Below are 12,279 nucleotides of genomic sequence, written 5' to 3'. Positions count from 1 at the left end.
CCAATACTTAATGCAGGATTATTTGCAATTGATAACTATGATCCTCTCTAGAGGGTTAATTAAAACAACAAAAGCAGAAAAGTTTAGTGTAAAATATTCATATTCTTTGAAAGTTTGCATTCTAATTAGGGGATATATGGTCATGGAGGTACTACTCAAAACAGTAAATCCTTTTCCTGTTAGGCACCCAAAGTGCACAGGCTGTATCTCGAGCTGTAGTTTGATGTGCATTTTAGATGGCTTTTCTGCCTAGAAAGAAAATACGTATGTGTCCCCAGGTAGAAGTATTTGTTAAGCTTTATTGGTGCAAGCATTTCTGAAGGTGTATGCTAAAGTGGATTAAGGAGATTTAATTAATCTAAGAAAAAATTTTATTCTGTGTTATTTCTTTATTCTGTTATGGTCTGTCTCTAGACGTGGCCACAAATTACCTGGAAAGAGTTGTGCCAGCCAGTGTAAGAGAGGGTCGGAGGCAGCATGTAGGTTAAAGAGTGAATAAGAGTGGTGCTCTTGTACGTATAGCGGTGCCATATTAAATGCATGTTGAGCTGTGATCTGGGAGCCTTTATCATACAGCATTTTGTCTTGCTGCTGAGTGAAAATGAAAGAAAAGCGATAAAATACAAAGTGATTTCCTGTATTTTGTCTACACCAGAGAGATCATATTTGTTTGGTGATTATTTTAGAAAAGTTTGACTGTACAACCAGACACATACTTTTATGAGTATATTGGAGAAGCTAAAATGAAATACCAATCTGGTGAAATTATGGTATGTTAAACCTCTGCATATACTCTGTGTTTAGTCCTACTAGAAGAGGAGTAATAAGGTCACTCTTCTCAGTGACAGCTTGCCCATAAGGGTTTAACACACTTTTACTTTTTGAATGAACTTCATTGCCTTAGTTGATTAGTCTCAGTTTCTCTAAGCTCTTGTCTGTGCAGCAGAGTCAAATTTTTTAAAACGTTATAACTTTAAATTTTAATTCCAAAACTATTTTTATATTGCAAGTCTTAAAGACCTAGACTTATAGCCCAGGTTGGTTTTTTTGTTGTTCTTGTTTGGTTTGGTTTTTTTTCATCAATTAGTTTTAGTATGTGTTTGAAAGATGCTGGAGTAGCTTGAATTGGAAATTATGAAAACAGCCATTTTTTTAATGCATTATATGTAGTTCCAGAGAAAAGAAAAGTTTCTGAGTTTTGGAATTGTATCCTACCTTCAGTAAATATCTATCTATTCAGTCTTTAAAATGGTAAAAGCTAATTATGTATTTTTTCCAAATAATAGTACTTTTGATTTTTGTTGTGCAAGAAAGGTGGTGTAATTCATCTATTAACTAAGGAGAAGTGAGAGATTTCCTGTTGTTCAGGGTTGAAAAAGCAATCCTGAGGAAGAACTGAGAAACCTTTCAAATCTCCATTGAAAGTTAGACATGTAATCTGCTTAAATCATTCTGAAAGTCATACCAATCAATTATCTGCCTCTTTAGGCATCTTAGTGCATCTGTTTATGCCTACTCACATAAGTCAGGTCATTAGCCGATAAAAGCAAATGATTAATCAATGAAATTGAAATTCAATTGTATTTAAATATTTATTTTGCATAATTTAAAGTTTTATTTATTATTATAATTTTAATATACATTTGCATTGAGTTGTAAATTCTTTCCAAATACATGGTAACCGGCAGGGGGGGAAATTGTTGTACATAATGGAATATACCAATTAGTAAGGTAGATGGTGTAATTACTTGAATGTTAATAATGGCTGTGACACTACTCTCCTAATTAATCAGATGCCTGTATTTGATAGTTGCAAATCAAGGCAAACAATATCAATATGGAAGCAATTGTTTCTAAAGAAGACTACAAAACCAAAATAAGTTTCTGACTGATAGAAAGGTTAGTTATATAAGAAACCTTATGTGTAAGGTTTCCCAATATAAATCAAGATTAAAATAAGGGGTATTAATGGCTTCGATTTAATCAGACTTGGTGTAGTGGGATGTTAATGGTGGAGTAATTTACCTTAAAATGCTTGATATTGCCATACTTTTAAACCAAATTTTTTGGTATCTTAAGACTTTTAGTAAGGTGGTGTTTGTTTTTTTTAAAGCAGAAGTATCTCTACTTTTCCAAGAATTTGATTGCATTCATGTTTTTCTGCTCTGCTTCTAGAAACTTGTTCCTTTCCTTCGATTCCCTCATAACTAGATTGAGTTCTTCGTCATTTAAACCCTGCCTAAAAGGTTATGTATTCATTACAGCTGCTCTGCTCTCTACCCCCTTCTGTGCTGCTTCGTGGACATCTTCAGAGAGTCTGGATTTGGTTGACAGTAGGAGAACTACATAGTCAGTCTGACCTGCTGGAATTGGTCGTCTGCAGGGTACTGTGAGGATAAATGAGGGCAAGAAGGTACTCCTAATCTAGTACTCATTGCTAAATGAAAGTATTGACGTGTTTGCAGAGCTGCCCAGGTTGGAAGAATGATATGGTGATAACAACAAAAGGTCGTGTGTGAATCTGTATTTTCTTTTCCCAAATTCAAAATAGTAGAGATGTGTTCTACTGCTTATCTGATTCTCCTGTCATCTCCCTGTCTTGTCTTGTTAATCACCAGGATTTCTGCCGTGAATGTACCTGCCAGGCTGTCATGTATGTTTTTTGGGTTTTTTTGGTTTTTGTGGGGGGGTGGTTGGGTTTTTTTTTTTGTAAGTCTTAATGTATCCAGAGTAGAAGTTTAGGACACCAGCAGAAAGGTGAGATGCTCCAGGCTCTGTTGTTGTAGCTGTCAGGTAGACCTCGCAGAACTGATTGGATTTTCTCTGAAAACTCAGAACTGATGACATAGTTTTTGCTGATGGTTGCTTGATGTTGGCTGCTTAATATTGCTGCAGTCAAGCAACCTGTAAAATGTCTGCTATTATACTTCTGGTAATTAGATGATATTAGGTATAATGAGACGCGGTTTGACAACTTCTGTGCAAACTGCAGCTGATGTGGTAAGAACAGGACAGAATTCCTTCTTTTGCTTCATATTTTCTATTTTTTTGATACTACTATTTGATAACCAGTTGTGGAGCTGATAATACCAGGTAAAGCAAAATCTACGGTGATATTTTTAGAAAAGAGGCTCTACTGAAACCAGTATATTTGTGTTCTGCCCTGAAAATGCAGTTCACAACTGATTGAATTACAGGACTATATTTTAGTGTTACAGAAAAGAGGAACCTCCTTCAACTGATGGCTGTGGACCAAGATCCTATAGGAATGTCTGTCTTTCCAGTGCAATATTGTGCCAGTTGTCCAGACATGGTCTGGAATTGAAAGAACCATAGGATATATTAATTCTGAGTTGTGCTTGGTAGAAGAGTTAGTTGGCAGGTGCAGTACTATATTAATTTAATTATATTGCTTCCAGAACCCAAACTAGTGTCAGAAACCTTGAACTGCACTGTTTACAGGGATTTAACTCCTTTAAAACCTTATTTCTCAGCCCTGAGTAGTTTTAGATAATAATATAGAAAAAGTGGAATTATTTAGCAATATTCCATTATCTTTACTTATTTAATGATTATTGAGGTGGGTTAGAAGGAATGCCATATTCAGTAAACCACAACTGCTTTGATGTCTGGAACCATCCTTTCATTTGCATAGCTGGGAATGCTTTTGCTTATATGCAGGAATATCTTTCACTCCATTCTGAGAAACAAAGGGTAAAAAATTATCTTATCCTCCCCCACCTTTTTTTAATGGTGGCTCTAGCAAAACAGCTTATTTCAGTTTTTGAAGCTTTTTTTTATCATTCAAAAAGGAGGAGCAACTTTGATTATTTTTTTTTTTTTTTTAGCCACATAGTATGAATATCCATTACTATACATGTAATGTGCAGAGCTAATGTGAAAAATTGGACTAATGCTGCACTGGACTGAAAAGATTTTTAACTGTAATGTAGACTTGGCATTAGGCAAAGATACCTATTAATATATATTCAGGGAAGTCTCTCAAGGATACATATTTTATCTCCAATTATTCTTTTTCATCTTGCATTTGTTCTGCTACTGTGGAAGATTGACAGATGGCTGAATCAGGAATGGGTCCGTTTGCTGATTTGTGTCTGTGTACTGAAAGTGTTACTGGTGCTTAGTTGCATCAGTATTGGAGCTAAGGGACTCTTACGAATGGTTACTTCCTAGCTCTAACATGGTGGGCTGTTTATCTGTTTGACCTTGTGCTAGCTTTCATAGTTCATCAGAATGTAAAAAGCTTTCAAAGGAGGAGGAAAAAAACCCCTTAAATTTTGAAGCTTCTCAGTCAATGTTTAGACACACCTATGATCCCACATACTGGGGGAGGAACCTGTTCCAGTTGTATTTTGTGGATCTTGAATATTTTGATTTTCCAAAGTCAGTCATGATTCCATATTTACTCTTAAACCTAAGACTTCCATTTAAGGCATCTGTTAAAAATAAAGGTTTTTTTTCTTAAATGAAAACTTTAAATTATCCAGCACAAGATGAAGTCCTCAGATCTTTACAAACTGTTCCAGTTTTTCTTACCTATTGTTCAGGACTGAGAGTACACAACACAAGCATGTCTCATCACATACAGTTATTTTTTGCCACTTTACCTCAGATAAGGACTTCAGCTCTCCCATCACTACCTTTTCACCAAGTAAATTCTTGAATATATCTGAATCAGTTTTGGTATCATGTCAGTTGTTCTTGAAGGTCAACAGTGCTACAGATAACCTATGATACGAAAATACTACACGAAGCTTCTAGCTTCATACAGTTAAAATGTAATATTTATGGCTTCTCACCGGCTTTGAACCCCAGGTAGTATGCAAATACGTGCTTCATTGGACAATATTGAAAAGTGAAGATGGATGCGTTAAAATAAACAAAAAATGTTTATTGGTTTGACTTGCTGAAGTCTTACATTAGTTTGTTTAGCTGTAAAGAATGTAAAGGAATGATCACGTTCTATTCGAACTGCACATATTTACATGGAGAGAAATAACAGTATCTATAAAATGCTGTAGCTTTTTAACATGATGTTCACTGTATTCAGCTACATATGTGTGATCTAAGTAGGTGCTTCTATGCTGAGGCCTAATGCTTCAGCAGGATATAAAAGCCTCTGCCTTAAAGATGGCAGTTCTTTTTAGTTTGACTCAAACAGAAAGCATTAATTACTACTGTTAAGGCAGAGGTCATTTATACTTTTATAAATATTAAATTTCAAATACCTGGAATCTGTGCAAAGTGCTTCATGGTGCACAAAGTTTTTTAGCATTGGTCCATTACTGCTGCAGAATGTACTATGCTTGTTGATTTGAGATTGTCATCATGCAAATAATTAACACTGGCCTGGTTGACTCTCATCTCTCTGGCTGTTCTGCACAGTAAGCTGGTTAGCCAGATATGTAGGTTAAAATACTAAGAATTTCCTTTTCTAGTGGCCTTTCCCAATTTGGAATTAATTTGGATTATTTTAATCAGGCACATGTTATGATTGCAAGAAAAGAATACATGGGAAATTCTGTTCTTTGTCTTGTGTGAGAGCCTTTGCAACACTGTATTCCACAGAGAATTTTCATTTACACTTTTAGACATTCTTACCTATTCCTAAAAAAATTGGTGGGCCTGTGGAAATGTCTTACCAATTACTCAGTTTTTTCTTCAATAAAATGAAAGAATCGATGAAGTATGTTGGGTTTTTTGTCCTTGTCCCCATCCCCCCCTTCTGGTGTTACCTCTCTGGAGGTTGGATTCTGTGGCACCTGAGCAGCTTTGAGTGTCATCTGACTTTGGGAGTTAAAAGTCTCTGTATACTACATATTTTTATGAACTTAATATTGACTTCTTCCTAGCTTCACATAAATGAAAACTCCAGTAGTGTGCCCACAAGTTCTTTGCAGGGAAAGAACATGTGCAGCCGTGTAGTGTAACTGGTGAGAAGCCTTTCTATTTTAGGAAGACAGATCAAAAACTACAAAGCCCAAAATGTAATTGGAGTAAATAACAGGCTAACCGGTACATAATGCTTCCATATTTTAAGGTTGCATTAGGATGAGTTAGTTTGCACTGTTAATAATAAAGACATTCTTTTTTGAAGCTAAGCCTAACATTTGTTCACTGATTCTTGGATGATACATAAATTGATATTATGACCAACTATAGGAGATCTGAATTCTCATTTTAGACTTGGTGGAAATTCCAGAGGGTGACTTAAGACCTGCAGATATTTGGGGTTTGCATCACACAATCACTGAATTCAGAGAAAGCCTTTTGTAATGTAGGACTCGGTAAGTTTGGATGTTCTGGCACAGAGATAACAGAAAACTGTCAAACACCTGTATTTTGGGGAGCTTGACTTTTTGCCACATTGGAGAGAAAGGATTTATGTTTATGCAAATAATGGGATTGAAATCCCCACATGGGGTTATATTCAGGGGGCAGCTGCTGCTTTTACTTATCATAAGCAAGAATAATTGGTGGTTTTGGAACTGTACTTGCTTCACAGCTTGCCCCCAGATTGAGGAAGAGAGAAATCCCTGCCTTAATGTCTACTTAATTGCTTTCCTGTCGAAAGACATAGGTGCCTGAAAGGCTTGAACATAACCTTTAAATAAACTAAATAATCACAAGTAAATAATTCAGTACCCAAATAAAGGACCAAGTGATAAATAAATGCACAGATATGGTCAGATATTATCCCTTCTTGTGATATTGGTATAGTAATAGTATAGTTACCTATATAAATTAGGATCTATAAACTCGGCAGTGATTCTTCTGTGGGTTAGTTTTCAAGCAGCAGCTTGGAAAAAAAATCGAATTAAATATTACATGGAGTAATTCAATTCTAATTCTTGTTAAATCTATTAAATGTGTTTCAGAGTGTTCATATAGCTCAGATATTTTTTTTTTTTTTAGAGAGATGTGCCCTGAGTGTAATTCTTTTTCCTGACTTTCATTGAGAAGGCTTAGTTCCTTGGATGCTAAGAGTATTTTGTTTTGGAGTTAATCTGAGGTAGTATGGAGTTGGTACTGTGGTTTCTGACTAACTTTATTGTTTGTACCATAATAAACCAAAGGAAAATACTTGAAATAAAAGGTTACTGGAATAACACATGGAAGAGAAGGAAGAGTCCCTTTTTATAGTCGCGCCTTCCCCCCCCCCCCCGCCCCCGCCCAGCATCTGCTACCAGCTGTAATTATAGAGAGACAGGATGCTAGCCCAGGCAGACTTTTTCCTCCCAATCATAATGGTAGTTTTTACCTTACCCCCTCTGATGCTATAGGACTTTGATTCATGCTGGAGTTCATTTGTATTTGCATGAAGATAATTCACTTCATCATAGCTTTGTTGTTGAGTTTAAGAGTCCAGTTGCATAGATCTTGCAAGATAAGAACTTCAAGTTGTTAACAGTTTGAATAATGGCTGAATTAAATATTAACATCATTATTGGGATGAAGGGGATAGTTGTTTAATTTCAAATGTAGAAGATGTTGAAGAGCAAGAACATGGATAGTGTGTTTCAGATTAAGACTGTTGCCTGTAATGTGTGAGTAGGTCTTTCACTGCAAATTTCGGTCCTCCTTTTTCTGACAATCTTTTTTTAATAGCAACAATTAGGTGTCATATTAACATGATTATTTTCAAATACTGAATTACAAAACCAGGAAATAAAAACAAAACCTGTTGATATATTCTTCTGCATACTCTTTGATATATTTGGATACTTGGTTTTTGTATTAGCAAATGTTTAAGTAGCAAATAGCCGAGATACTTCAAGATCGTGGCTGAGATTTGCAGGTAGTGGTTGCTTGCAGGTTTCTAGAGCACTGGAGATTTGCAGAAGTGACTGGTGTATCACTCCTTGGATGCTTCTCTTGATGTCTTTATAGGAGCTGATTTTTTTTTTTCATGTTTTTGCTTTATTCTTTGAGTATTTGATGTGTTTGTGGTGTGTCTAGGTAAACACTCCAAATGGCTAGTTATCTTGGAACTCTCACCTTCTACGTTGTAGATAAAATACGTGAATGTTGAGTTCTTCATAGAAACCTTTTTAAAAAAAAAACACATGGTGGCATTACTGTTCAATAGAAGACATTCTAGAAATCTAATTTTTAGCAATGTCAGTAATTTTTCCTTTTTGACCCTTTTGCTTTCTTTTAACAAGATCCCAGTCACTGTAGAATAAAATGAGATTTTTTAATTATTATTATTATTTTAAGTGTGGTAAAAAAGAAAAAAAATCTTGTCAGATTGGACTCCAATGTTACAGTTGTTAAATGCTGGAGTAGTTGGTTATGTTATTTGCTGTGGTAACCCCTAGCTGTGTCTATTGTTTGGCTGGGATCGTTGGCAAGCTGCAGATGCCTTTGGCCTGCAGACGGGAAGGATTGACCGTCTACTGCAACAAGCTTTTGTCTAAGTGGGTGCACCAACACCATTTAGATGCTAATGTGATATAAGCTCGCTGTTTTGTACTAGAACTTGACTGCATCTCAGGAATGTGGCCTGTCTGGTTTTATGTTGGCTTCCGCATTAAAAGGGCCTACTGTAATTCATGTCTGCCAATCGATTAAAGCTGCAATCTTGTGTTTTATGGCTTTGATGAGCCAAAGGAAATTGTTGGGCTTGGTGGAGAATTACATACTTTTTTTGGTTCTTCCAGATTTTACCTGCTGATCTGTATGCTTTTTGTTTGCCATCTACGATTAGGGAAAAAAGTAAATTTGCTGTGTGAAGCCATGTATGGCATTAGCTTTACTGACAGCGTTGAACCATTTTTTCTTCTGTTCATGTTTGTTATATGGTGGGGTGACTAAATGCTGTCTGTGTTGTTCCTTTCTGCTTTTCTTGCAAATATATAAAGTGCAGTATATTTCTGTATTTTTAGCAGAGGTGTGACAGTTTTCAGTTGTTAGGCTATTTTCTGGTTCAGTGGAATACATATTCTGGTTCATGTTCTAGAGGTGGGGAATAAATGAATAACCTAGGCATAACAGTTATAATAAACTTAAGTCTAGTCACTGCATCTTAGCAGCAAGTTGCTGTATTTTTGTGCAGAAGAAAAGGATGTGTGTATAGTACAAACACGAATTTAAAAAGTAGCCCTGGGAATAAAATTTTCATAGGTCTATTTTGTATATGAGTGCAGTACTCATCAAATTTTCTGTGCTGCGCTCCGCAAATATTCTTGTTGTAAAATAGAACAATAACTGCTTATTTTGTTTCCAGAAAATAAATAAGTTATTTAAGTTTTTTTGTTTTTTTTTTTTTTAAATGTGTTGAATGGTAAGTTTCTTCAAGTTTTCATTGCTGTATTAGGTGAAACATGCATGGAAGGAGCACAGGGGAGGAAAACCATAAATCCGGTTGGACTCAACTAGCAATTACTTTAGCAGATAAAACAAAATATGCAAATATCTCCTGAGCGCTCTTAAGGCTGATCTTTCAGACACTGACTGTCTGTATCCCTAGCCAAAAAAGGACATATGATAATTAGATTTTGGAGGACCATGTGCTGTTGCTACAGAGCTAAATATTAAAATGCAAGCAAGCAGACTACCACATGGCACAATTGATTTTTATGGCAGTTCATGTTAAAATGCTCTCTTTTTTATATTGCCTTTTAGGTTACCTAGGGTGAAACAAAATTACAGGCTTGGAGACTCTGGAAAAGCTCAGCATCAGCATTTGAGGTAAAAATGAACATACTGAAGTAATCTTGGGAGTGTCCTTGTTAACTTTGTGCAACTGATTGGAGTAGAAATTTTCATCAAGATCCATTCTGCATTTAAGTTTTCAGTATTGATTTTAAAAAAAATTGACTTCAGAATCTTTCTTTTTAGGTCTGGGAAAACTCATAATTTAGGTGAATATATCTTGTAAATATTTTAGAGCTTTGAGGACATTGTAGATCTGCTTAGATATGGTATTTTTGGTTTAAGTTGTAGTTGTATAGAATGACTAATATAGCTATGAAATTCTTTGTCATGTCTTTCCTAATTTTACTTGTATAGCTAAATGTATTTTTATGCAAATCACCATCTTAATTGCACAATATTTTTACTTTTATTAAAAAACGTGTTAATGTACTTAGAAAGAAATGGTTATTTTTTTTCAAGAGTTTATTAATTGCAGCTTCAAACTGAAATACTGTACAGAAGTTTGAATTCTGATTTTTTTTCCTTTCTTTTTAAATGTTTAACTCAAGTGAAATGAAAGTACATGTGCATGGAAAAAGCAGTACAATTGTACCGAACATAGTAAAATTATGTAGAACATACTACTCTTGTATTTCTCACATGAACCAGTTATTAATATTAATCATAGTAACCTGTAAAGAGGATTAGGGAAGTTCGCTTTCCTTGCACATTTAAACTACAAAAAATTAGCTTTTAAATTACTCTTAAATTTTTATTTCTAATACTAGACTAAAATAATTTGTGTTCAGGATGGACTTAAATAGTTCATTTTCTCTGAGCAAGTTACAGTGCTGGGTTGACACATCCAAATGTTCATAAGCGACTGAATTACCACAATTAACCCTGCTATTGTAGTTCCCTTTTCAAACCATTTTTATAGTTCATAGGTTTTGTTGTTGTTTTTAAGAGCCGAAGCTTGCAAATTATGTGATTAATCTACAAGCTGATACCATGATGTCAAAATGCAGTTCGGGAAGCATAAACACAGAGACTGCGGAAATTAAAACGGTAAGACTATGCTTTGTAGTATGGGAGAAGCAGGTTTTTATGCATCACTTCACTGTATTCTCCTATTTTATATTTAAAGCTTCTTCAGGACCTTAGAGTAAAGCAACTCCTGTATGTGAGGTTACAGAATTTTACTGTGAACTTCTTTGGAAAGAATAATGAAACTAGCTACTTTATTCTATCTATAGATTGTTAGATACAGCAATGGCAGAGATAAAAAGATGTTTGTCATGAAACACATTGCTGTGATACTTCTTATGAAATTGAATATGATTAGAAATGTATTCATTTTTTTGAAAGGATGTGTATGTTTAAATATTTCTTGTGGATTTTGTATTCAGATGTGGTTGTGTTGGTGAAATACAATCAATTTAAAAAAAAAAAAAAGTGCGAAGAGGGGAGGTACGAAGAGTTGGAGTTAGAATTGAATTTCTATGCTGTTCCAGATAGGAGATACAAAGTAAATGGTGAGGAAAGTAAATGACAGGTAAATTGTTAAGGCCTTAGTTTCAATAGTATGCTTCAATTTGAATTACAAGTTCAGCAAAAACAGGAAAAGAGGCTATCCGATTAAAGCTATGTAGAAGAAAAATTGATATGTAGTTTGATAACATAGGGAAGACAGATGGATCTAGTTTCCCTGGTCCTCACCTTGCCTTGCATCTTAGGTGCCGTACACTTTACGTTTTAGCTTTTGTCCTCTGTGTTAAGGAGGTAAAAGAAGAGGAATCTGCATAGCACCAGTTCTGTACCACTGATTAAGCAACTACGTAGTTAGGACTGTTGTACAGGGCCTTATACACATCATTTTAAAAAATGAAATAGTTTGTCCCAGAATCTGGCTGCATGTCTGTATTTGTTAAAGGAAAAATGTCTTCTTTCTAAACTTTATTCTGAATGCCTCATGTACTGGTGTCACACTAGATATGCTAGAAAACTGATTTTTGTTTTCACATTTTATTTCTGTATTGGTAAATACCCTATAGCCCATGTATGTTATGCTGGTATATAGTGGTATAATCCTTTTGCTTTAGAGACTGTTACAACGTACAGCAGCATAACTTTGGTGTGAACTGTCTCTTGGTAGAGCTCTGTTGGTAGAGCTAGACTAATTGCAATGGAAAGCGTTTATTAGGCTTTTGCCTCAAATCCAGGTTTGGTCATACTGGTGACTGAACACCAGATGAGGGACTTCAGGGTTTGTGTGTTTTTCTGAGCCTGTTAAGTGTCATGTTGTACTCCATTTCTCTCCTGTATACAGACATGTAGGAGGAGTCTGCCAGGAATTCCAGCTCTTAACTATACTGTACTGCTTGTAAAAATGCTTCAGAAGCAGTTCGTTCAAATGTAGAGCCTCAGTGTAATCTTCATTTAATAAGCTCTTTAATGAAACTTTTATGAACAACAGAAAGCAGCCTTTGCTACTTTGGTATGTCTTACTGTGCTATTAGAGGCCAACATTCTGCTTTTGCTGTTAGACTGGTTCTGTATCAGAAAAATAGAACAAACAAAATTCTTCTAGATCAGGGTGAACATTTACAATGAATATTG

At 35.2% G+C, this 12,279-nt stretch overlaps 1 protein-coding gene across 4 annotated transcripts in view; it reads left to right on the top strand.

Annotated features, from left to right (window-relative positions):
- DICER1 (dicer 1, ribonuclease III) overlaps positions 1-12,279 on the top strand; it is a 70,277-nt gene that overhangs the window by 8,939 nt on the left and 49,059 nt on the right. For all 4 annotated transcript variants that reach the window (XM_049828762.1, XM_049828763.1, XM_049828764.1 and 1 more), the window contains exons 2-3: positions 9,649-9,714; positions 10,628-10,728. The gene's annotated coding sequence lies outside the window, so the exon portion shown is untranslated. The remainder of the gene's footprint in view (positions 1-9,648; positions 9,715-10,627; positions 10,729-12,279) is intronic.

This window comes from Accipiter gentilis, chromosome 25 (assembly GCF_929443795.1).
Source record: "Accipiter gentilis chromosome 25, bAccGen1.1, whole genome shotgun sequence".
Classification (NCBI taxonomy): Eukaryota; Metazoa; Chordata; class Aves; order Accipitriformes; family Accipitridae; genus Astur; species Astur gentilis.
Note: the sequence above shows the minus strand (reverse complement) of the source record. Positions and strands in the feature narration are given on the sequence as shown.